The 25,930-nt window shown below is 38.2% G+C and overlaps 1 long non-coding RNA gene across 4 annotated transcripts in view; it reads right to left on the bottom strand.

Annotated features, from left to right (window-relative positions):
- Nucleotides 1-960: 960 nt before the first annotated feature.
- Nucleotides 961-25,930, bottom strand: part of LOC112929931 (uncharacterized) — a 49,565-nt gene continuing 24,595 nt past the window's right edge. For 2 of the 4 annotated variants that reach the window (XR_011998350.1, XR_011998351.1), the window contains exons 3-6: nt 17,911-17,982; nt 9,981-10,113; nt 3,603-3,653; nt 961-2,208 (exon numbers count right to left, since the gene is read on the bottom strand). This is a non-coding gene — a long non-coding RNA (uncharacterized lncRNA). The remainder of the gene's footprint in view (nt 2,209-3,602; nt 3,654-9,980; nt 10,114-17,910; nt 17,983-25,930) is intronic. The other 2 variants (XR_003237017.2, XR_011998352.1) reach the window with 1 other exon arrangement.

Below are 25,930 nucleotides of genomic sequence, written 5' to 3'. Positions count from 1 at the left end.
CGACCCTTCTCCTACTAACCAGAAAATGATGTGCAATTATTAACAAAACTTAACTTTGTGTACATTTGTACCATGTGAGGGGGATATCTTCTTCCCACCCCACCATCTAGTTCTCTGAACTGATGTGTTACATGAACAAACTATAGTTCCCAGCACGCACTGTCCGCTGGGTTCTTCCTACAATGGTTTCATATACATATTGCCTTATAATCCTATGTTCTGGATTTGTACTGCTCCTTCCCATACCCAGGTGAAAAAAAAAAAGAAAGGTACCCAGGTATTTGGCTGGTTCAAATCTTGAATCTCTGGGAGAATCTCTAGTGACTGGAGCACAACATACTTTTCTACCTTTTATGAAGCTGTCTTTGGCATTCCAACCCAACTTCTTGTCCAGAAATTTGTTCCAGTTTCTTCAACATTCTGGTGTTATATTACCTATCAGTATTATTTTCCATGTTGGGAGCGTTATTTTTCCCTGTAGGCCTTCATTAGTGGTTTTTGTTAGATGTTGAGAGAGGCTTCCCTGGGGACTGTTAGCCAGATGCCACTTTGAGTAACAACAGCAGCAGCAGCTAACATTTATTGAGCACTTACCAAGTACCATCTATCCATTTTCTCACTTAATCACCACAACAACCCTCATTTAACCTCTCTAAGACTCATTTGCCCAAGGACACTCTCTGCTAAGGGCACACACCACCCTACACATGTATTTAAAATCATTTGCAAAATTCTCAGGCTGTCTGGGATTCAAACAAATATAGGATACCCTCATTCTTATACTTCTCTAAATTTCTTAATTTTTCTGACCCTGACTTAACCCCTCAAATGCTAGTATTTCCTTCTTCCTTTGCATATTGTTATGATACATAACCTCATTAGCTAACTCTGTGATTAATCTCTCGCTTGATAAATCTCATGGCATTCATGCCTCATTAATGAGCATTTAGTAATCAAGGATCCTTTAAAATTCCTTTAATTGGACAAATTATATGTTCCAGATACTTGAGCGAATGTCTCACTTCTCTGTCATTTTTTAAACTTTGTAGAAGAAAGCTTTTGTCAACAACACGTGGGTCATATCCCCTTCCAGATGGATACAGGGCATAAAGTGTTAACAATACATGAGCAACAGATTCACTAATAGATGGCCACAGAAATGCTAAGAAGGCAAAACACCTACACACAATGGTTACAAGCTGGATTTTCTGAAAAACAGGCTGACGTGGAGCTTACAGTGCACAATGGTTTTTAGGGAGTGATCTTGGGATGAACAACAGTGGGAAGAAGGAAAAAGCAGCAGAATTGAGTAGAGGGAGAGTTGAAAATTCAGGACCAAGAACAGCTTCAGCTGACCCCCTCGAGGAGATCAGAGCCTTCAGAGCCCTCCCAAGTTGGGCCAAGATAGTCAAATTGTTGTACCCCCTCATCAATCAGGGATTGCAAGTGGGCCACCTGGAAAAGGGGTGGCCTTGGAAGGATGGCACCGCAGCCTGAGGCAGTCTCTGAAAGGCTGACTTTGAAGGCTGACTGCTGGCAGCAAACCATCCTTCATTGAAGGGGTAAGCTAGCTGGGGAGTATCACAGGGTCTACCACAATGGTCTTCTCTGAAGTCCATCGCACCAGAGATGGCTACACAGCTCCAGAACATTTCCAATTATTAAGTCCAATTTAAGGATTGTTGTCATTTTTCAGTACTTTAAAAATTCTAATAAAATGAGGCTGCTAAGTGAATCACTACTTTTGATGGGACTTGGCTAGTAATCACTAAACACAAGAACATTTGGGAAGGAAAGAGAACTGCTATGCTGAGCATTCTCTGGCTCAGACCTTTCACATACATAATTTTCTTTCACCAGCTTGAGGTTAGAGATGAGAAAATGGAGACAGAAGACTTATCCACAGCCGTTCCATTGTACACTTAGAACTAGATGGCCGCAAAACTCATCAACCATGATGGCTCATCCCGACAAAGTGGCTGTGATGTCACAGACATCTCATGGCTGGCTTTTGGAGTGTTTTGGCAAATGGCGGCAGAACCTATGGCCAGGGAGCATGGGCCAGAGCAGATGGTCTGGATGGTGCCCAGTGCCACCCCAGGAGAGAACAAAGAGATCTTTTTTAAAAAGGATCTATTAAACATGTCCCCTCACAAGAGTCTTCAATGATCTCAGCACGTTGATGGGTCTTTCATGCCTTGAGGGAACCTAAGTGACAGAAACCATCAGTCAATGAATATATTCTGAGAGCATTTGCCATGTGCTTAGACAGCAGAAGAGACACAAAGAGATTTAAGAACAGCATGTCATAGTCAAAAAGCACTGGCTGCCCATTTAATTTAGAATAAAATTCAAATGCTTTGCCATGGTTTGTAATTCTTACCTTTGTTATGCCCCTTGTCTATTTCTCAGGTTTTATCCGCCCCCTGTTCACTTTGTTCCAGCCACACTGGTTTTTTCTCCACTAGCTATTCCACCTGCCTGGAATCCTCTTTCCCAAATCTCTGTGTAATTGACTTATTCCCTTCCTTCAGATTTCAGCTCAAATTTTTCTGTTTCAAAGAGGTTTTCTCTGATTCCCATAGCTAACGTCGTCCTCCAGTTAGCACTGCTTCATTTTCTCCATGGTACTCTTCACTTTCCGAAGTTATCTCCTTTGCTCATTTACTTGTCCATCATCTGTCTCCCCAAAGTATGTAAGCTGCATGGAAATAGGGACCTTCTTTGTCCCCACGACTTAGAAGAGTGCTTGACACATAACAGGGACTCAGATATTCGTTGAATGAATAAAGCAAGCAGGAAACCTCGATTCCATTCCTACTTCTACAAGCTGAGTGAAATTGGGAGGATTTTTTAGTCATTTTGTGGGGTTTTGGGGTTTGTTTTAATTTTTTTATTAAGTAATCTCTACACCTAATGTGGGGCTCAAACTCACAACCCTGAGATCAAGAGTTGCACACTCCACTGACAGGCACCCATTCTGAATGGGTGCATATTCATGTAGAATAAGAGCTGGCACACTAAGGGTCACAGACCAAATATAGCTAGTTGCCTAATTTTGAAAATAATGTTTTATTGGAATGCAGCCATACTCATTCATTTATGAATTGTCTGTGGGTGTTTTCATGTTCCAAGGGCAGAGCTGAGTTGTTGAAACAGACATTACATGGCTCAGGAAGCTTAAAATATATACCATCTGACTCTTCAAGGAAAAAGTTTGCTGACCCTTAGCGATCACAATATCTGTTCTACATTCTCTGCACCATTTTTGTAAGTAACAAAGGAGAAGATGCACAGGAAAGATCTTTGTGAAGTGAAAAGATGCTACTCATGAAAGGGGTAACTTTCTTAGTTAGGGAGATGATCGTCATGAAGCCACAACGATCACTTAGTCAATGATTGTGTAAAATAAAGACACTGATTTCAATGATTCAGTCTTAGGAGGACTTCAGGCAAGTGTGACATCATCCCTCTGGGCATAAGCCAGCCAGCCTTACCTGAATATCAGCCCAGCTTTGGGGTTGATTAACAATCACCTCACCAAAGTGGACGTAAAAAGGAGACATGCATACCTGGAATCAAATTTCTACTCTACCACTTACCAGCTGTGTGCCTTTGGATCCTCACAAAACGCTACCCGTCAGGTTCCCCATCTGTAAAATGAGGAGAGTTAACATACCCGTTCCATAGGATTGTTGGAGGGATCAAATGAGATAATGCATGGAAGGAAACAGTGTTGGGGTCATTGTCAATATCAATGGTAATTGTCAACTTCATCATCACCCACATTTTGCACTAATTCTGTGGCTAAGGAAACAAGTTTGAGTGCCTGTCCTATTATATCCTGAAGAGGTAAGCACAGGATACCAGGGGTCTCATTTTTCTCTGTGTTGTTCCTGTGTTCATCCACTCTCCAGGACTGCATGACTTTCTTCCCAGATGACCTCTTAACCTTAGTTTCATCCTAGCCTCTCCTCTCTCTTACTCCCTATACCAAATAGACTGCTAATTTTTGCCTCTTGAAACTAATCTCTAGTATCTGTGCTCTAGGTTCTGATCTTATGGCCATGGTCTTATTTCACAGATTCACCAGCTCCTGGTTCAACTTCCATCACAGCCTTCCAGGTGGGCACCTGATTCTAGGCAATTCCAGCTCCAACCTGTCCTCCACACAGCATCAATGTTATCTATGCTCTAGGATAAAATCATGCCTTTACTTTAAAAGCTCTGGGATTCCCCATTGTTTGCTTATTGCCCGAGGCCCTTCTAAACCTACCACCTGCCTGTGCGTGGAAATTAATCTCCCTCCAACTGCTTCCTGCTGGTCCTCTTTCCATGTCTGTGTTTCAATCACAAGGACCTATATGCTACTCCCCTAGCCAACCTAAAGACCAAAGAGTGAGAAAAAAATGCTTGATGTTGCAAACCATTGAGATGTGGGGAGTTGCATTTTATGCAGCATTATCTCAACAGAAATCTGACTAATATGTGGCAGAAATTGTAATTGAATGACCAGATATTGAGCTGAAGTGTTTCCCCCCTGATATAACATCTATAGCCTAATTTCACTCCAAAATAGTCATGAATTGAAAAACTCACCAATAAATACACATGAAGAGGGAAATCATGTATGCTGTCTTTGGGAAACATTTGCTAAATGTGTGTCTTATCTACCCACAACCTCATCTCCATTAGTGGGGGCAATTTTCTTTAGAAAAGACCATAGTAAAGTTTTAAAGAATAAAAATTATGACTGAAGAAAAACCAAAAGGGCAAAAAAAAAAAAAAATCCTGACAGTATGGCACTCAATAAGAAGCCTGAGAAAAAGTAACACAAAATGGAGACAATTTAAGTTGATTGAATGATTTGGGGTTCAGGAAAGGAAGCTCAGCAAGACGAACAGCTAACCATGTGAGTATACAGATAAGAGGTCCCCGAAGGTGCAGGAAGAGTGAGAAGAGTGAAAATCTGAGCAGTGCCCTTCATGTAGATCTAAGCCTGACGCATCACCAAGGGGAGGCTAGCACAGTAGCTGGGTAAGAAGGCCCAGGTCATGGGAGAACAGTGGGCCCAAATAGAGGTAGCTATTGAATTAACTCCTTTGAGCATTTATCTGAGAGCCTTAATGGATGCTCAAAGATCATTTTGCCCACATTAGCTACTAAGGAGACTTGACCCTCAATGAGAGGCACCATTGGGTACATTAATCGCCCTGCTAATAGCCTGACCTCTTTGATAATGTCACATATACGGTTCTTTTCCCTGATTGATTTTGGAGTGCCCCTGCCCCTGCAATAATTCCATATTGTTTGTCTCATCTCATTGCTAGGAAGGAAGGAAAAGAGCAAGGGTGGGAGGAAGGAGATAAGAGGAGCAAAGACCAAGCTATAATTCACTCCTGGTAGTTCCTGGAGCCCATGTGTAAAGCAGTGGTGATACACTGGGAATTACCCAGCAAGGTAAAGATGTCCCTTTTAGTTCCCAGGGCCATGTGTGCATACTCTGAATTACTTTGATCTTCAGTCTCAATGAGGGGACTCAAAATGATCCAGGAGTTGGAACCCATAATTAATTTATAGCAAAAACTCCTTGTTGGATAAACATGGAGAACAGAGTAGAATCCACCAGTTATCATCAGTCATCAAAGGAAAAAATTGTTTCATCCAGCCTTTCTGGGTAATTGACATGACATCATCTAAGAGCCTGTGGTGTGAAATGGGTACTAAGTACCACATAGAATTGATCTCTGCTTTTTCAGTGCTTCATTTCAACATAAACTTTGATAAACGGAACAGAAAGCAAACAGGGTATTTTTGTTACTTGAATATCTTAATATTTTCCATCCTGGAAATTATTTTTGAGAGTTAATAAGATATCAATGTCTCCTGAGCAGGTCTAACTTCAGTGATTTCCAAGTTTCCATGGGACATAAACTGTTAAATCTTTTGGGGACAGCTTTGTATATCAGGTTTGAAAAAGACTTTGTATACAGAACATGTACTAAATAAACAAATAAACAAATAAGTAAATCTCCCATATCAACAGGCCATGCCCTGGGTAATTTTGGAACTGGGTTTTCTTTGATGGCAATATTGTAGTCTAGAACACAGACTTTATATAAGTTCAATTAGTGCAGAATAAGCTATAGCTTGCAGTGGCCCATTTAAGAAAATGGATTCTTTATTATTTTTACTAGAAAAAAAGTTAATGATAAAAAACAGTAATTAGGAATTTTGAAGGAAAAACACCCTAGCATTCCAACTATTTCTAACAGAGTATGTAAATAAAATAAATTTGGAAGGGAGTAAATCTTTCTCTTCTACAGGCTTTCAGTTCCTTTATTTAAAGTAAAAAATTACAGACTGGAAAATCTCTAAGTTCCCTCCTGGTGGTGAAGAACCAAGATCTCCAAATCTGTGTGTGAACATAAATTAAAGGTAGGCCCTCCTAACTGCAACCAAGGCTTCTCTGATTCTGGCCTCCCACTTCCACCGCTACCTTACTCCATTTTGCCTTAACTCGCACAACTCACCAGAAACCCATCCTGAACTACTGAACCCATCCTGAACCCATTGCTAGAACTACTCTTCTCAGTGGGACATCTTTGGAAAGGCCGGGCTCCAATCTTTTTCTGGACCTTGGCCAGGCTGTTCCATTCATTTGGAATGGCATCTCTAGATTTTCCAAATCCCACTTTTTCTCCAAGACACAGCTCACTGTTTGCCTTTTCTGTGAAGCTTTTCCTGCATAGATCAGCTCTGGCTCTTTCATTTCTCTGAGCTCTTTCATTTCTCTGATCATATTGTTTGTATGATCTGTGGTGTGACTACATACAGTCCAATATGTACTGTGGATGTTTCATTTAATTTAAGAGCATGGGCTCTAGAACAGGCTGCCTAGGTTCAAATCCCATCTATACCACTTACTTACTCTATGACCTTGGGTAGTTATTTAACCTGAATTAACCTCTCTATGCCTTGGTTTTTTATAAACTGAAAATTATGTGATATGTACCTCAGAAGTTCTGTGTCATGGAGCCATTTCTGGTCAAGTCATTTTAAGTGAATTTATGGAGAATGTCTCAAGAAATGTGTTCAGCATTGTACAACATCAGCATCATATAACATTTTTTGTAGTCTACTTAAAAATGTGTATAATTTTAATATATTCATGTTCATATATAATGCGTAAGGGGCACGAGTTGGTTAAGCATCTAACTTTTGATTTCTGTTCAGGTTGTGATCGCAGGATTGTGTGGGTTGGGGCTCCATGCTCAGCTCTGAGCTAAGAAGCTCACATGCACTCTCTCTAAGTAAATAAATAAATCGTGACACCTGGGTAGCTCAGCAGTTGAAAGTCTGCCTTTGGCTCAGGGCGCAATCCCAGTCCGGGGATTGAGTTCTGCATCAGGCTCCTTATAAGGGGTGTGCTTCTCCCTCTGCCTATGTCTCTGCCTCTCTCTCTGTGTGTCTCATGAATAGATAAATAAAATCTTTAAATAAATAAATTTTAAAAATCGTTTTTTAAAAACTTAAAAATACAGATGAATGAATAACTCATAATCCCTCTGCCCAGAGATAATCATTGTTAAAAATGGTGCATTTATTCTTACAGATATTTTCCCACAAATTGTGGTAGTTTTAAAATACGTCCAAGAAAGTTTTTGACACTCTTTCCCTCAAAAAGTGGAGCTTAATTCCATTGCCATTGAGAGTGGGCCAGACTTAACGACTCACTTCTAGCTATTAAAATGTGGCAGATGCAATGGTATGTGATTTCTAAAACGGTCTCTCTGTCTCTCTGTCTCTGTCTCTCCCTCTCTCCCCTTCCCTCCCCACCCTCCTTCCCTCCTTCCCTTTCTCTTTGTCTCATCACTCTCTCTAGGGGAGCCAGCTGCCATATGGGGACATTGAAGCAGCACAATGGAGTGGCACATATGGTGAAGAACTGAGACCTCCTGCCAACAGCCACACGAGTGAGCCATCTTGGAAGGAGATCCTCCAGCCCCAGTCAAGTCTTCAGAGACTATAGTCTCAGCCAACATTCTGACTCCAAAGACTTGAGCTAAAACCACCCATCCAAGCCATTCCCAAATTCCAGACACATAGAAACTATGAGATAATAACATTTGTTGTTTTAAGTCACTAAGTTTTGAGGTAATTTGTTAAACAGTAATAAATAATTAATATACATACATACAACACACACACATACACAGTATACACTATATATATTCCCCCCCATGGGAAAATGCTTTACGTGTCTTTTTGTAACCCTCTTCATTTTTTATTATTAATAATATATCATTAGCTTATTTCCATATGTATCCTCAGTGACGATTTTAACAGTCAGGAATTACATATAGCCCTTCCAAAAAATTTTTTCAGAAGATTTTATTTATTTATTCATGAGAGACACAGAGAGAGGCAGAGACAGGGAGAGGGAGAAGCAGGCACCCTACAGGGAGCCTGATGCAGAACATGATCCCATGATCCCGGGATCATGACCTGAGCCAAAGGCAGAAGCTCAATCACTGAACCACCTGGGTACCCCCTGTAAAATTTTTTAATAACTCCATATATCTTGTAGGGGAAGAAAAATCTTTTCCTTCTTCCCTCTTAAGTTCAGTTTCTGGGCAGAATAAACAGACAAAAAATCTAATTAACAAGAAAAAGTGTATACAGTTTTGTTTGATATTAATATTACACTTAGATGTACATGGGACCTCACAGAAAAGGAAGTAAAACCCAAGTGTGTAGGCCTGAGAGCTTATATACCACTTTAACAAACAGTAATAAATTTGTTGAGAAGTGACAAGGCAAAGAAAAACAGTTTGAGTCTCTAGAAGTGGTAAATTGTGGGTGATAAATATATGGGAAAAACTAATAAAAGACAAAGTTTACTTCAGTGAGTTTTGTTACTCAGATTCAATATCATACAGTCTCTGGGGGGATAAGAGCATCTCTGGTGATTTTCTTCTCCTTGGGATGGGAGCGGGGAGGAAGGACATCTTCACAAAGGGAAATTTATACTTTGCCTTTAGGCAGAAAGGGGAGGGTAGAGAATGTTTCTCCACATCTGCTGTTTCTCAACTGCCTTCAGCTCAAAATAATCCTTATGCCAAGTGGCATATTTTGAGGTGGCATATTCTGATCTCCTTCAGTGTAGCGGGGTTAAGATTCCCCTAACAAGGGACAAAATCCATATTCTACAATTTGAGATGAGACTTAAAGTGTAACCATTGGCACCATTACTAGAAGGAGAAAACAAATTCTAACTGAGGTGTTAATAATTACTGATATCTATGCTCTAGGTGGGTTTTGCAGTAGAAGGAGGACTATGATAGGACTAATGTAGATATATGAAGACAGAGAATGGGGTCAGGTTTTACATAGTTTGAGGTATGGTGTATGTGAATTTAATGAAGAGTTAGGCTAGAGATATAGAGACTTTAAGGATTAATGAACTCTCCCAGAAGGAGAAGATAACTCCAAGAATTCTGGGTTGACCCTTCAGTGAACTGCACACAAAGATGTATGGAAGGGAAAGAGGGTCAAACAACAAGGCACGGAAGGAGACATCAGCAAGGATAGGGAAAAGCAGGAGCAGATGAGACTATGACAGCCAGGACAATCAGCATGTCAGGAGAGTGAAGGGAAAATAGTCATGGTCAAGAGTCTTGGATGCCATTAAAAGAAAAAAAAAAAGAACCATTGGATTTAATGAAAAGGTCATTTAATGGTCTTTCAAAATACCAACTGGGATGAGCAAGGGAGATAAGACCCAAACTAATGCTTGTTTTCCCCCAGCTCTTCTTCAGTCAGCTTCTTAGGATTAGTTCGTTGGGCATCCCCAGGAAGTTTCCTCTGCCTCTCTAGGCTGGGCAAGGCGCCACATTCCTATGAGTTCCTTCAGCTCCCTGTGCTCTCCTGCCGCATAGCATTTAATCACACACCATAGACATTAATCCCATATTTACCCATCTTTCCACCTCTAAAGTAGCAGCCGCTTGAGTGAAGGGAATGTTTAGCTCCCAGCTGTACCTCCAGGACCTGCTCGTATACTGTACTAGCTCAGAGAATCTTTGATGGATGGATGAGAGATGGAGTAGCCTGGAAATAGAAGGAAAAGGGGAAGACCTTTGTTGGGCGGTATGGCCACAAAAGAAGGAAAGTAGTAGAACTGTAGTGAGGGAGAACTCTAATGTCAAATGAAGGGATGACCTTTGAAAGGAAGGCTGGTTTGAACTTGGCCCTAAAACAATCTAAGCTGGAAACTAATGAGGAACTCAACAGTATGCTTTGGACTCAGTCTAAAGACAAAATCTGCATCTCTCTTGGTCCTTAGAAGGCCAAAAAGCTTAAAGAGCTATAGCATTTCTGGTATCCTTAAATTTGTGCACAAAGATCACATGCTAATATAATGTGGATCAGTCTCCTATTTTGTAAACATGATGTTTGTGAAATGAGTAAGACACGGAATTCCTATTTATTGTTATTATCAGGTGTTAGTATTCAAATTTGAGATGTACTTTGGAGATAGGGATTCTATATATGACTTGGAGTCAAAAAAATTCTCCTCATGTGCTTCACACATTGAAATTTTTTCAAACCGCTTAAGTATTAAATGCATATTGATCTTTGCAAAAGTTAAACACTACTACAGTTAATGATGATGTGAAAGCCATTAATTTTATATTCCAAAACAGTTATTAAGAACTTTCAAAAAGTTCAATAAGTAGATATTTAGATTGACAGTTTATACCAGATTAATAGAGTATTAGTTGATAAGTTTCAGAAGAACATTAATTCCTTTCTGAACCCACAGGCATTTTGCCAACACTTAAATTCAGAAATAATACAAGTCCAAATGATAGAGATTAAACTATAGCATAAGCCTATCTTTTGAGAGATTGTTTACAGGGCTATCACTTATACTATTAAACAAGATAACATAGGAAACTCTTTCGGAACATTTAAAAAAGCATCTTTCTCAAGCAACTCACAGAGCTTCATGGGGTGGGCGGGGGTGGGGGGATTGCTTCAATTCATGCCTCACCTTGACCAAAGTTCAAGTCCAACAGATGAGAAAGAAACTTTCTTAACCTTAGTTGGTTGCTAGTAGAAAGGAAGGCTGACTTAGCAATCTGATGGCAGCCTTCCCCCAGCAGAATCCTATATTAAGAGAACAAGCCTCAAAATATCTTGCTTATCCCTCAACCTCATTTGAAAGTGAGCACCCATTTGGTATCAAAAATGTACGTTATAGTGATCACACAATCAAGCAAGCAGCTCACTGTCCCTGAGAAAATATTATCTTTAATCTACAATGTCAGTCTTGGAAAAGTTGAATATTAGATTCTTAATAATAAATATTTTGGTGCATTTTCAGATTTAGCCTTATGACCTAGAAGTTCATTTTATGACGGTGATTTTCACCTTTGGCTTTAGCTTAGACCAAATATGATTTTTAAGATACTGGCCTTTTAGCATTTGGCCACAATGTGTATTTAGTGTACAGTAATAAAAACAATGAATCTTGATGGGAAATAGATAATCCCGGGAATGTTTGGAAGATGTCTATGACTCCAAATTCAAATGAAGGGAAATCCTGAGATGGCTTTTCGGGTTTGTTTGTTTGGTTGGTTGGTTTTTGTTTTTGTTTTGTTTTTTGGTCCCAGAGGAGGGCTGGGCTTGATGGGAACAAGGGAAGAGGGGGGAGGCCTCCCTGACAGATGACAATGGGGCAGGGGTTAAGGAAGGGGCACTAGGATGGGGAGGCACATTTTGTATCTTTAACAGGCCAACCAGGTGGTGAGAAGAGGTACAAAAAAAGAACCTTCTCACACCACAGTAACAAAATTAAACATTCTTAGATAGGGCTCCAAGCTGGCCCTCCTCATTCCAGATTTCTCTTTAGAGAAAATGCTATCAGCATGGGGGATTGGAAATGCCTGGGCATCTGCTGACATATGCAGGAATTAATTAAGCATAGTAGTGAAGGTGCTGTGGGGCTTCAGGGATCAGAATCCTGGGGTCACCAAGTTGCCAGATAATGCTTGCACTGAGCATCCAGTCCCTGCCCTCACAGCCACTAGCCAGCCTTTCTTGCTCAGTGTGGAGCTCAGCTGTCCACATCCCTAATTGCTTGCCAGCTGCTTAAGCCTCCCCATTGTTCACAGAGATATTTGAGGCAAAATAAAATTTACCTTCCAATTACATAACAAGCACAAACTGTTCCCCACAATCCCTGGTTTATCTGAACATTTATTGAGTGCCTACCAGGCAAAAACTGATATCCAAAAGACTCTGGCATTATCATAGAGCAAGGTAGTTTAGAGTATAAAATACAGATTCTAATAGGGCTTGAAATCCTGACTCTTTAAGCTCTTTGACCTTGGGCAAGTTATTAAAACCCCTGAGTCTTAGTTTTTCTCATCTGTAAAATGAAATGAAAACCCTGACAGGACCAATGAACTCCATCGACCCATTTCTTTCAGCTAGAGTTTTCAAGTCTCCCCATCTTCCCACTATCCATTTGGCCTCACCCACTTTGCAGTCTTTGAATTGTTCTCCTGATAGAAAAGATTCAAGTTTGAGCAGGGATGTCAATTGGGCATAAGCTCTGCTCATCCTGGGTTCAACATTTGGGCAACTCAGGAAGTCTACTGAGTGCTCTTTAAGGGCAGGTCAAGGAGCTAACAGGAAAGACCACCTCCTAAGGCAAAACAAAGTCCAACCAGTTTGACTCAAGATCAAGGGACCAGGAGACATATACAATCACCAAAAATATGACCACAAATATTTCAGTCACATTATCATGTATTCAATGATGGAAAGTGTACACTATCACAGTATTTGCAAATTCGGAGATTTGTGAGGGTTTAGGGAGGTATCCTTGTCAAATGTCAAAGGCTTGTGTATTATCTTATAGATCCTCTCTATTATTTTAAACAATATTTAAGATGGTCCCCAAACTTTGAGATAGCAGGAGGCTTGTATAAGCTACTAAAGGCAACTGGAATCCATAGCAAATAATGAGTTATTTGCTTGGATTTTCTGAGCAGGGAATGTTTCCATCAGGTCATCTTAGAACAGCATCTACCTGAGCAGGGAAATGTATTGATGTGTTTACTGAGGGCTCCCTATGAGTATAAGTACTAAATAAAGTGTTCGTCGACAAGAGATCACAAAGGCAACACTACACAAGCCCTGCTTTCAGGTTATTTTTAACATCAGTTTGACTAAAAATAACAATAATAATTTATATTTTCATGACATGTTACAACTTTTAAAAAGATTTTATTTTATTTGGGAGAGAGAGATCACGGGCAGGGCTGGAGGGGTGGAGGGAGAGGGAGAAGCAGACTTCCCACTGAGCAGGGAGCCTGATGTGGGACTTGATCCCAGGGCCATGGGACTATGACCTGAGCTGAAGGCAGATGCTTAACCGACTGTGCCACCCAGGAATCCCCATTTTACAATTTTTGAAGACTTATAATACCTATTTTCATTTCATCCTCAGAGATTCCCATAAGACAAGTGCAATTAATTCTATTTTTTAAAGATTTTATTTATTTATTCATAAGACAGAGAGAGAGAGAGAGGCAGAGACATAAGCAGAGGGACAAGCAGGCTCCATGCAAGAAGCCCGATGTGGGACTTGATCCTGGGACCCTGGGATCACACCCTGAGCCAAAGGCAGACACTCAACCATTGAGCCACCCAGGCATCCCTATTAATTCCATTTTAAAGATGAGGAAACTGAAAGTCCAAGAAGTGAATACATTTTTCTAAAGCCATGAAGTTAGTATATAATCACAACACAAGGCTTTCTGACTAGGTTTAATGTTCTCACTTGCCATAGCTGCATCTTGAAAAAGAAACTTTCTGCCTTTGCTTAAAAAGGTGGAATGGAAGGAGCAGAACATTTTTTTGATTGGTTTTCCCAATCAATCAAGGCCCTATAATGCATCTGGCCTTGGCAAAAACATCATGGAGGAATGAGTGGAAAAAGAAGATTTGTTTCCTACAGTCCAAAGGCTTTCAAATTAACTGGATATTAAGAAGCAAGTGGGGAAAAAAATAGGAAGTGATAAGAAAACTTGAACTTATGGAGCTTATATGTCCCAGTATCTGCCACAGGGTCTAGGACACAGTATGTATAGATACATAATAGAGATTTATCCCATAAATAAAAGATCAATAGGAACAAATAGATAACCACGAAACATACCTTTGTATGTATTTTAATCTCAAATGCAACTAAGAAGGAATCCCAAAAAGAATAGGGATACATGTTTATTTAACAGAGGGGTTTGGAAAATTAACTAGTTGGATAAAATCAAGTTAGATTCATAATATAATCTTATAATGTCAAGTAAATTCTAGATGAATCAAGGAGTCAAATGTTAAGAACAAAATTATTTTTAAAAAGGCAGAAACTAACTATAAATTAAAATTTTATTAACTTCTGACTGACAACGGATTTCTACATATAATGTAAGACATCATACTGTGAACAGCTAATAGAATGATTATATATATACATATATATATGTATATATATATATGTATAAAGATTTGGTTCTTGGCTTAAAATTTTTGAATTTCTCTATGTCCAAGGACACCATGAATGTCATATGATGAACTAAGATATGTATTAACAGTAAATAAGAAAAACAAAGATTAGTCAATATATTAAAAAATATAAAAAATCTATAAATCATTGAACATATACAAACTAGGAACCCAATGAGAAAAACATAAATAAATAAGAAAAAAAGTCAAAGGATATAAAAAAACTAATTCATAGAAGAAATTAAGATGGAAAATAGTTGAAAAGATATCCAACCTCACTGTCAAAGAAAAATAAAAACATTGAAATAATGTTTCCCTAATACATTTGTAAAAATTAAAATCATAATGCTCAATACTGCCAAAAGCATGATGAAATGGCTCTCCCTAAAACCGATGGTAGCAATTAAAATGATGAAACTTCAATGGGTGCCTGGGTGGCTCAATCAGTTAAGCATCCAACTCTTGGTTCTGGCTCAGGTCATGATCTCAGGGTCATGATATCAAGCCCAATATCAGGCTCTGTGCTGAGCATGGAGCCTGCTAAAGATTCTCTCTCCCTCTCCCTCTGCCTTGTCTCACACTCCCTGCCAAGTCTCTCACCTTTCATGCTCACATACTCTCTCTTTCTCAAAAATAAAAACAAAATGGTAAAATGTCTAGAAAGGCAATTTGGCAAATGCTATCAAACATTGTTTAATGGGCATAGGCTTGGAATCAGTAACTCTGCTTCTAGAAAACCATAGTAAGGAAATAAACAGAGATGCAAAAGATATATATATATATATATATATATATATATATATATATATAGTGAACCTCTACATAGGCTTCTTAATAATAATGAAAAATTGTGAACAATACTCAATGCCCGGAGATTGTTAAGCAAATAATTCATAAAATGGAATGCCACATAGTCATTAAATAATCAGACTTTATATAAATAAAAATCAAACTTTAGATGAATAGTTAATGAAACATTCAATACTTGATATGTCCAAAAGAGGTAAAAAAAAAAAAAAAAAGACTACAAAAGAGTATTATAATTGATATAATTATTTCAAGAAAGAAGAAGGAGGGACACCTGGGTGGCTCAGCGGTTTAGTGCTTGCCTTCGGCCCAGGGCATGATCCTGGAGTCCTGGGATCCAGTCCCACATCGGGCTTCCTGCATGGAGCCTGCTCCTCCCTCTGCCTGTATCTCTGCCTCTCTCTCTCTCTCTGTGTGTGTGTGTGTGTGTGTGTCTCAAGAATAAATAAATAAAATCTTTTTAAAAAAGAAGGAAAAGAAGGAAGAAGTATATAGATAAGGGAAAAAACAGCAACAAAATAGCAAACTCTGATAGCAACAGAGGTATCTTAGAAGGGTAAGACCACAAGGGACTTCTTATTTGCTGTTTCATTTTGCTTTTCAATGTTTTAAAAAATTTTCCACATTTTGTAATTGGATATTTATTTATTTATTAATTTATTAATTTTCAATGGCAAAGAATACCCAGAAATCTCTGGGCAATAAGATTACAAACATTCTTCACTTTTGTCTCGATGCTTCTCTGTAGTTTTTCCATATCTTTACAGACAGCATGAATTATTTTTATTGAAAGGGAAAAAGTTTCTTTTTACCCACAGAAGACAGGGCTATCTCTTGTGTGTGACATTTTATTTCAACATAGTATTTGTACAATACTGTGAAATATATTTTTAATAATAAAGATCTGGTCTGAATAATCTAGAAGAGATGAAGGGTTCCAAATGGATACAAATTTGGCAGTGAGTCCCAGGTATCAAATATTCTTTCGATTCTTTCCACAAGGAAACTGTGACAGAAATGAAGACTTATTTCTTTTATTTTATGTTCAGCTTTCATGGGAGCCTGTGGGATGGAGAAGGCTTAGCTGCAGGCATATCTCTGTGTGCTCAGAATTTGAGAGAATGAGGAGCAATAGTTGGGATGTAGCTGAGTGGAGAGGTCTAAATAGCATTTTATGGTCTGTACACATTTTTTTCAGGATCTTACAATTTTTTAAAAAAAATCTGTAAATAATCTGCTTATTTCACCTCTGTGTGAAGCTTAAATAATGTTGAGTTACTTTTCAATAAGTGATATTTACAAATAACAATGGCTCACATTTATTGAGTACTTGTTCTATGCCAAACACTGCATCACACTTTGGTCATATATTATTTCTTTTAATCTGAACAGCAGCCTGATGAGGCAAGGACTCTTTGAATCCCCATCTGACAGATTTTTTTTTTTTTAGAGAGAGGGAGAGAGAGAGAGAGATGGGGCAGAGGCAAAGGGAGAGAGAGAATCTTAAGCAGGCTCCACACCCAACATGGAACCCAATGGGGGGCTTGATCGCATATCCCTGAGATCATGACCTAAGCCAAAATCAAGAGTTGGACCCTTAACCGACTGAGCCACCCAGGCACCCCAATCTGACAGATTTTAAAAAGTGAGCTCAGAGAGGTTGAGTAGCTTGTGCAAGTTCCTAGTAAGTAGCCAAGCTGAAATTTAAAATCAGATTTATCTGAATTTAAGCTGCAAGTACTTTATATTTCACTGCCTCGTGTATCTACTATAGCTAAGCAACACCCAACAAAAATGCATTCACATAGTCATCAAAAGACACATACTAACTAGAAAGTTAAATAGCAGCACTGTTCTTAACAGCCTCAAACTAGAAAGCATCCAAATCCACATCAGCAGTTGAACAAATTGAAGTCTATTTACTCAGTGGAAGGCTATAGAGCAGTGAGAAGGAATTATCTACAACTACACATCACAAATGGATGACTATCAGAGACACAGTGCTGAGCAAAGAAGTCAGGCCCAAAAGAACACATAATGTATGACTCAATTTACTTATTTAAAACATGCAAAAAAAAAACAATCAAAATGAATCCATGGTTTTAAAATCAGGGTACGGATTACTTTTTGAGGTTGGGAGGTGGTGGTGGAGGGTGCAGGCTGGATGGTGGCATAAGAGGGTTTCTGGGGGGGTAGTGGTAATGTTCTATTTCTTGATCTGGGTCCTGGTTATAATAATGTGTTCAACCTTGTGAAAATGAATTGAGATGTACATCTGCCATATGTATGTCTTTCTCTATGGCTGGTGACTCCAGAGGAAGAAAGTAGTGGGTGACAGACACCTAGTTTAGTTTCTACTCTGGGGAGACCTAAAACAAACCCACTCCACCCACAGGAAAACAGTACAAACTGATAAAGGAGGATCATGGAAATACTGATCTGATAGCAGTGAGCTTTCTGAGATATAAACAATTAGCCCTGGGGAGTGACAAACAATACGCCACAACAAGCTCACTTGGTTACCTTTCCATCAGAATTCAGAACCACAGCGTGTCTGTTTGGACAGCAGGAAAGCGTTTGCTTTAATATCACCACCTGCAGAATGAAATTCAACCAATTAAGTTAGGAAATTGCCATTTGCAGATAATTATTATTTAGCTGGTTTCTAACTTCATAGTTCTGCAGCCATTTGAGGACAAGGTCTCAGAACTGCCACAGGGTGTGGTATCAGAGTTGGTCTATTTTAACTTAATGATCTGGAAGAGGAAATAACCAGTATGGTAATGACATTGCAAACGATGCTAAATTGAGAGTGTTGCAAATGCTAATAAAGGCAGAGGAACAAAATGAGAAGACTTTGCTGATAAAATCTGGGCTTTAGTGAATAATACCAGTGTATTGAATTTCCAATTCTCTGCTTTCGCAACAGATTCTTGAGCACACTCCTTTGTGCTAAAAAATAAAGGTCTTATGCCTCAAAAAACTGAATACTCTATATCAACATTGCCATTCTAAATAAACTTTTAAAGTTCTTGGAATAGTATCGAACATACAGAAAAATTGCAAAAATGGTACAGAGAATTTCCATATACCCCACACCCAGTTTTCCTTATTATTAATGCATTACATTAGTATGATACATTTCCTCACAATTAATGAACCAATATTGATACATCATTACTTATGAAAGTCTTTCTGTAGATTTCCTTAGTTTCAAATAATATCCCTTTTCTGTTTCAAGATCCCATTCAGGTTACCAAAGTCCATTTAATCATCACGTCTCCTTAGGTTCCCATTGGCTGCAACAATTTCTCAGACTTTAGTTTTAAAGACTTGGACAGGAACACCTGGGTGGCTCAGTGGTTGAGCATCTGCCTTTGGCTCAGGTCGTGATCCTGGGATCCTGGGATCGAGTTCCACATTGGGCTCCCTGCGTGGAGGCTGCTTCTCCCTCTGCCTGTGTCTCTGCCTCTCTCTCTCTCTCTCTGTGTCTCTCATGAATAAATAAATAAAATCTTAAAAAAAAGACTTGGACACTATTGAAGAGTATTGGTCACATATTTGGTAGAATGTCCCTCAACTGGGATTTCTCTGATATTTTTCTCATGATTAGGCAGGGATTATAAATTTTGGGGAAGAAGACCACAGAGATAAAGCACCAAGGTCATACCATATGCAAGGTGTGATATCAACTATCAATATGACTTACCACTGTTGATATTGACCCTGATCACCTCGCTAAGATAGTGTTTATCAGGTTTCTCTACTGTACTTATTATTCTCTTTCTCCCCTCTTTCTATCAGTGAACTCATTGGAAGGAAGTCACTACATGCAGCCCACACTTAGAGAAAGGGGAATTATGCCTATCAGAGGGCCGAGTACCCACACAAATTGTTTGAAATAGATTCTGTAGGGGATGTTTGTCTATTTCCCTCCATTTGTTTATTCAATCATTGAATATGTCAGTATGGACTCATGGATATTTATTTTATACTTTGGCTTATAATCCAATACTACTTTATTTTGTTCCTCAAATCATTACAGTTTTAGCCAGCACAGGGCTCTTTCAGTTAGTTCTTGGCTCTGTTTGACATATCACCATCATTGTGGATCTTCTTAAAAACTTCCTTATTTTCTAGCAGTAAGAGATGCTCTAGGATTATCTGCATATTTCCTACCCCAGTCCTAGAACCAGCCAATTCTCAAGGAGGTTTGGTTTCTTTTACTGGAGAATGGTACTATAAAGTACCTGGATTGGACTATAAAAATCCAAGACCTGGATTCTGGGTGTGATGACTACACCTGGGGTGTTTTAGCTTCTAGGCCTTCTCAGCAGACAGTGCAAGGAAATAAACTCATGTGTGTGCACATACCTCTAAATATTGTTATGTGTCGCCATCTGTATCTATAGTAAGTTAAACATGAGTTCATCCTAATGTTTCCAACTCCAATCCATTACCACATGGACACTTCTAGTTTCTTCTCCTTGCTTCTCTATAACTTTCTCACTTCAACAATGAGAAACCAGCTCCCACCATCTACCATCCATTTACTTAAATGTTTAATCCCAGTATACATGGATAGTGGCTTCAGAATAGTTAACCAAATTGTTAACCAATAATAGGAAACAATTTTATCCACTCTAGTGCTTATATACAGTGCCTTTTGTCTTCAGTCTTATAAACTTTATTCATTAGCTTAGTACATTCCTCTCCATCCTCTTTGGTTATGCTGCTTAATACATTTATAATACTTAGATTCTTTTGTCACATTCTGCATTTCATCCTGGGATTCACTGACCTCCTAAATGACTTTCTAAAGTTTGCATACATCAAGGTTCACTCTTTGGGCTGCAGTTCTATGAGTTTTGAGAAATGCATAATATCATTTATCTGCCATTGTATAGTCTCATACAGAATAGTCTCACTGCTCTAAAAAAATCCCCTGTACTTCTCCTATTCAACCTTCCCCCAATCCCATCCACTGTACTCCCACCAAAACTTTGACAACTACTACTAACCTATTTAGTGGCTCTAGGGTTTTGCCTTTTCCAGAATGTCATATAAATGGAATCATACAGAATGTAACCTTGCAGAATGGCTTCTTTAAGCGATGTGCATTTAAGACTCATCCATGTCTTTGCATGGTTTGATAGCTCATTCCTTTTTATTGCTAAATAATATTACATTATGTGATGTACCACAGTTTATTCCTTTTCCTATTAAAGGTCATCTTGTTTGCTTCTAGTTTTTGATGATTATGCATAAATAAAGCAGCTATAAACATTCACATGCAGGTTTTTATGTGGACATAATTTTCAACTCATTTGGGTAAATACCTGCGAGCACAATTGCCAGATTATATGGTAAGACTACGTTTAGCTTTGTGAGACACTGTCAAATGGTCCTCAAAAATGGCTGTACTGTGGCTCCTGGCTGGCTCAGTTGGTAGAGCATGAGATTCTTGATCGCAGGGTCATGAGTTCAAGCCCCATGTTGGGTCTAGAGTTTGGATATTCCCATCAGCAATGAATGAGAGCTCTCGTTATTCTCCTCTACACCCTCGCCAGCAATCAGTTTTGTCAGAGTTTGGATTTAACCTTTTTTTCTAAGAGTTCTGTCATAGTATTATATTATTGGTGTACTTTGTATCGCCCTAATGACAAATGATAGCAAGTATTTTTTGTCTCTTTTTTTCAGCTATAGATATTCTTTTTGTTTTTTAAAGATTGTATTTATTTATTCATGAGAGACACAGAGAGAGAGGCAGAAACATAGGCAGAGGGAGAAGCAGGCTCCTCACAGGGAGCCTGATTCAGGACTCAATCCTCGGACCTCAGGATCACGCCCTGAGCCGAAGGCAGATGCTCAACTGCTGAGCCACCCAGGTGTCCCAGTTATATATCTTCTTTAATAAGGTCTCTGTTTAAATCTTTCATCCATTTTTTATTTTTATTATTTTAAATATTTTACTTACTTATTTGATAGAGACAGAGCACAAGCAGGGGGAGGGGCAGAGGCAAAGGGAGAAGCAAACATCCTGCTGAGCAGGAACTCCAATGTGGGACTTGATCCCAGGGATCATAACCTGAGCCAAAAGCAGGTGCTTAACTGACTGAGCCACCCAGTTGCCGTTTCATCCGTTTTTTAATTAGGTTGTTTGTTTTCTTTTCAAGTTTTAGGAGTTCTTTGTATATTTTGGATACAAGTCTTTTATAAATATGAATTTTGCAAATACTTTCTCCCAGTCTGTGCTTGTCTTTTTTATTCTCTTAAGAGTGGCTTTATTTTAATAAAGTGGAACTGACCAATTTCTTTCTTTTGTGGATCATGTTTTGGTGTTACCTAAAAATACATAAACAAACCCACAGTCACCTCGATCCTCTCCTATTTTGTCTTCTATATGTTTTATAGTTTTTCATTATAAATTTAAGTCTATAGCCCAATTCATTTTGAGTAAATTTTTGTGAAAAGTGTAAGGTTTAAGTGGAGGTTCATTTTTTGCCTGTGGATGTCCAGTTGTTCTAGCACTATTTGTTGAAAAGATTATTCTTTCTGTGCTGAATTCCCTTTGTTCCTTTGCCAAAGATCAGTTGACCTTTTTAGTGTAGAACCAGTACTGCACTTTCTGTTCGGTTCCATTGATGTACATGTCTATCTTTTGGCCAATACCATCCAATCTTGATAACTTTATAGTAAGTCTTGAAATCAAGTAGTATGAGTCTTCCAACTTTGTTCTTCAGTATTGTGTTGACTTCTTCTAGATCTTTTGCCTTTCCATACACAAACTTTAGAACCAGTTTTCGATATTTCTAAAATAACTTGCTGGAATGTGCTTGGGATTCATTGAATCCATAGATTGAATTGGAAAGAACTGACATTTTAATAATATTGAGACTTTCAATCCATGAACACAGACTATTGCTCCAATTATTAGATTTTTTTTATTTCTTTCATCAGATTTTTGTAGTTTTTCATATAGATCTTATACATATTATATTTTTATCTTAGTATTTAATTTTGGGGATTCTAATGCCATTAATATTTCTCTTGTACAGTGCTGGTATATGGGAAAATGATTAGCTTTTGTATATTAACCTTGTTCCCTACAACCTCTACACTATTTCTAGGAGGTTATTTATAGATTCTTTGGGATCTTATATGGAGATAATCATGTCATCTGCAAATAAAGATGGTTTTATTTATTCTTTTCCAATCTGTATACATTTTATTTCTTCCTTTTATCTTATTTCACTAACTAGATCTTCCAATATGATATTGGAGCGATGAGAAAAGACATCCTTGCATTGCTCCTGATCTCAGGGGAGAGGTCTCCTTACCATCAGATCTTATTTTAGCTGTAGATTTTTTGGTAAATGTGCCTTATCAGGTTAAGAAAGTTCCCCTCTATTTCTAGTTTGCTGAAGGTTTTTATCATGTTAAATTCTTGCCCTGCATCAATTGATAAAAATATATGATTTTTCTTCTTTAGTCTGTTGATACGATGGATTGCATTTACTGATTTTCAAATGTTGAATCAGCCTTACATAACTGGAATAAATCCCACTTGGCTATGGTACATGATTCTTTTTATACATTGATGGATTCACATCGCTAGTATTTTGTTGAGCATTTTTGCATTTCTGTTCATGAGAGATATCAATCTGCTGTTTTTCTTTCTTGCAGTGTCTTTATCTGGTTTTGATATTAGGGCAATGTTAGCCTCAGAATACATTAGGAAGTGCTCCCTCCACTTCTATTTCCTGGAAGAGATTGTAGAGAATTGGTGTCATTTAATGTCAAATGTTTTTCTTACATCACTTGGTAAAATCATATGACTTTTCTTCTTTAGTCTGTTAATGTGATGGATACATTAACTGATTTTCAAATGTTGAATGAGCTTTGCATAACAGGAATACATCCCACTTGGCTATGGTATGTGATTCTTTTTACACACTGATGGATTAAAATTGCTAGTATATTGTTGAGGGTTTTTGCATGCTTGTTCACAAAAGATATCAGTCTATAGTTTTTATTTCTTGTAATGTCTTTATCTGGTTTTAGTATGAGGGCAATGCTGGCCTGATAGGATGATTTAAGAAATATTCCTTCCTTTCCTCTCTCTTGGAAAGATTGTATAGATTGGTATCATTTTTTCCTTACATGCTTGATGGAATTCACCAGTAAAATAATCTGGGCCTGGTGCTTTCTTTTCAAAGGTTATTATTTGTTGGTTCAATATCTTTAATAGGTATAAGGCTACTTAGATTATTTATTTCTCCTTCTGTGAGTTTTAGTAGTTTGTGTCTTTTAAGGAATTGATTCATTTCATCTAAATTAAGAAATATGTGGGCATAGAGCTGTTTGTAGTATCTCTTTATTATTATTCTGATGTCCATGAGATCAGATCAGTAATGAGTCTCTTTTATTTCCAGTTTTGGCAATTTGTGCCTTTCTCTTTTTTTTTCTTGGTTAGAGTATGGCTATAGTTTTATCAATGTCATTGATCTTTATAAAGAACTAGGTTTAAGAGTGATACAAGTGCCTTAAATCAGAGTATTTCCAATTCTTTCCTCCCATTTTGGTAACATTTCTGTCATTCATTCACTTCACTTCAGATTTCATTTCATTTATTCATGTGTTTTGATCACTCAATACATTGTTATTGTTACTATCTCAGTTATCTTTTAAATCAATTAGGAATAAAAATTAAAGATTTTATTGTAATTTCAGTTACTTATTCTCCATTGCTCTTCCTTTCTTTATGTACGTTCAAGTTCCTGACCTATGTTATTTTCCTTCTGCCTAAAGAACTTTTAACATTCCTCAGGCAGTAAGTTAGCTGGCAATAAATGCTCTCCGTTTTTGTTTGTCTGAGAAAGTTTTTACTTCTTCTTCACATTTAAAAGATAATTTCTTTGAATATAGAGTTCAAGATCGGGGAATTTTTTTTGCCTTCAGCAATTTAAATATTTCACTCCACTCTCTTCTGGTTTGCATGGTTTCTGATGAGAAGGCCACTGTAATTCTTATCCTTGTTTCTGTTTAGGTAAAGGATTTCCCCTCCTCCCATCCCGACTTTTCTGGATTTTTTGAAGATTCTTTGTTTTTGTTTTTCTGCAGTTTGAATATGATATGCCTGGGTATGGGTTTATTTTTTATTTTTCATTTGGTTGGGAGGTTGGTATTTTTTCCTGATGATGTTTTCTGAGTTTTCTTGATCTGTGGTTTGCTATCTGTCTTAGTTTTGAAAAGCTCTCAGCCATTATTTCTTCAAATTATTCTTCTGCTCCAGTCTCTTCTTCTTGTATTCCAATTACATGTATGTTATACTTTTTAACATTGTCCTATAATTCTTTTCTGTTTTTCCCCATTCTTTATTCTCTTTGCGTTTTAGTTTGAGAAGGTTCTATTAACCTATTTTCAACCTCATTGAATCTTTCCTCTGCCATGTCAGATCTACAGATGAGTTCATCAGAGATACTTTTTATTTCTGTTACAATGCTTTTTATTGTCAGCATTTTCATTTGATTATTTCTAGAGTTTCCATATCTATACTTAACATCACCCATCTGTTCTAGTATGTTGCCTACTTTTCCCATTAAAGTCTTTACATATTAATCATTGTTACTTTAAACTTCCTGTCTGATAATCCTGACAACTGTGTCATTTCTGAGTCTGGTTGTGAAGATTGCTTTATTTCTTCAGACTGTGTTTTATCTGGCCCTTAGGCATGCCTTGGAATTTGTTTTTGAGAACCAGACATTATATTGGGTAATAGTAATTGAGGTAAAGTGGTCTTCAGTGTGAGGACTAATGTTAATCTGGCTACGAGTTAGACATTATGTGCCAAGGACTTCAAAATCCTCTAATATCCTTCCCAAAGACAAAACAAGGACACTTCCCAAAGTATTCCTTCTCAGAGAAAGTCTATCTTTCCCTGCTTTCAGCTATAATCTAACATTAATATACTGGAACCTTGGTGTGGCGGTAAGTATGTGGGAGGTAAGTTACCTAATTTCTGCCTGAATCTAAGTGTTATTATGGTCCTGTGTCTCATATCTATAGTCTTCCCAAATATTTCTCCAGTGGCATAGCTGTTTTTTCACTGCCCCCTACTCCTTTACTGGCTGAAGCATGCACAATCTATTTCCTTGAAGCCCTGACCATTGTGGTCTATGCATCCCTTCCCCACTAGGTGATCCAGAAGGACTAGAAGGACCTGGCTGATGTGGGAGGAATGAGGCTCAGGAATTGTCTTGTCCCCTGGAGGGTTTTTGTTATGGAGAAGACCCTGAAACTATTTTGCAATGATTACTCTTCTTCTCCCCTTGCCAAACCAAGAGGGAAATCTTTCTCCAATCTTCACCAGGAGAATCTAGTGGGATCCTAGAGGTAAACCCCACAAAACTGTGGGGCCTTTTAAGACTACAGCCCAAGGATTTTCTTACTCTCTTGCTAGTCCACACTCAAGCTTCCAGCAAAATTACTATCTAAATGTTCCTAAAAGTTTACATCTCTAGAGGTTTCTACCCCAGGTTAA

Source organism: Vulpes vulpes, chromosome X, assembly GCF_048418805.1.
Source record: "Vulpes vulpes isolate BD-2025 chromosome X, VulVul3, whole genome shotgun sequence".
Taxonomy (NCBI): Eukaryota; Metazoa; Chordata; class Mammalia; order Carnivora; family Canidae; genus Vulpes; species Vulpes vulpes.
Note: the sequence above shows the minus strand (reverse complement) of the source record. Positions and strands in the feature narration are given on the sequence as shown.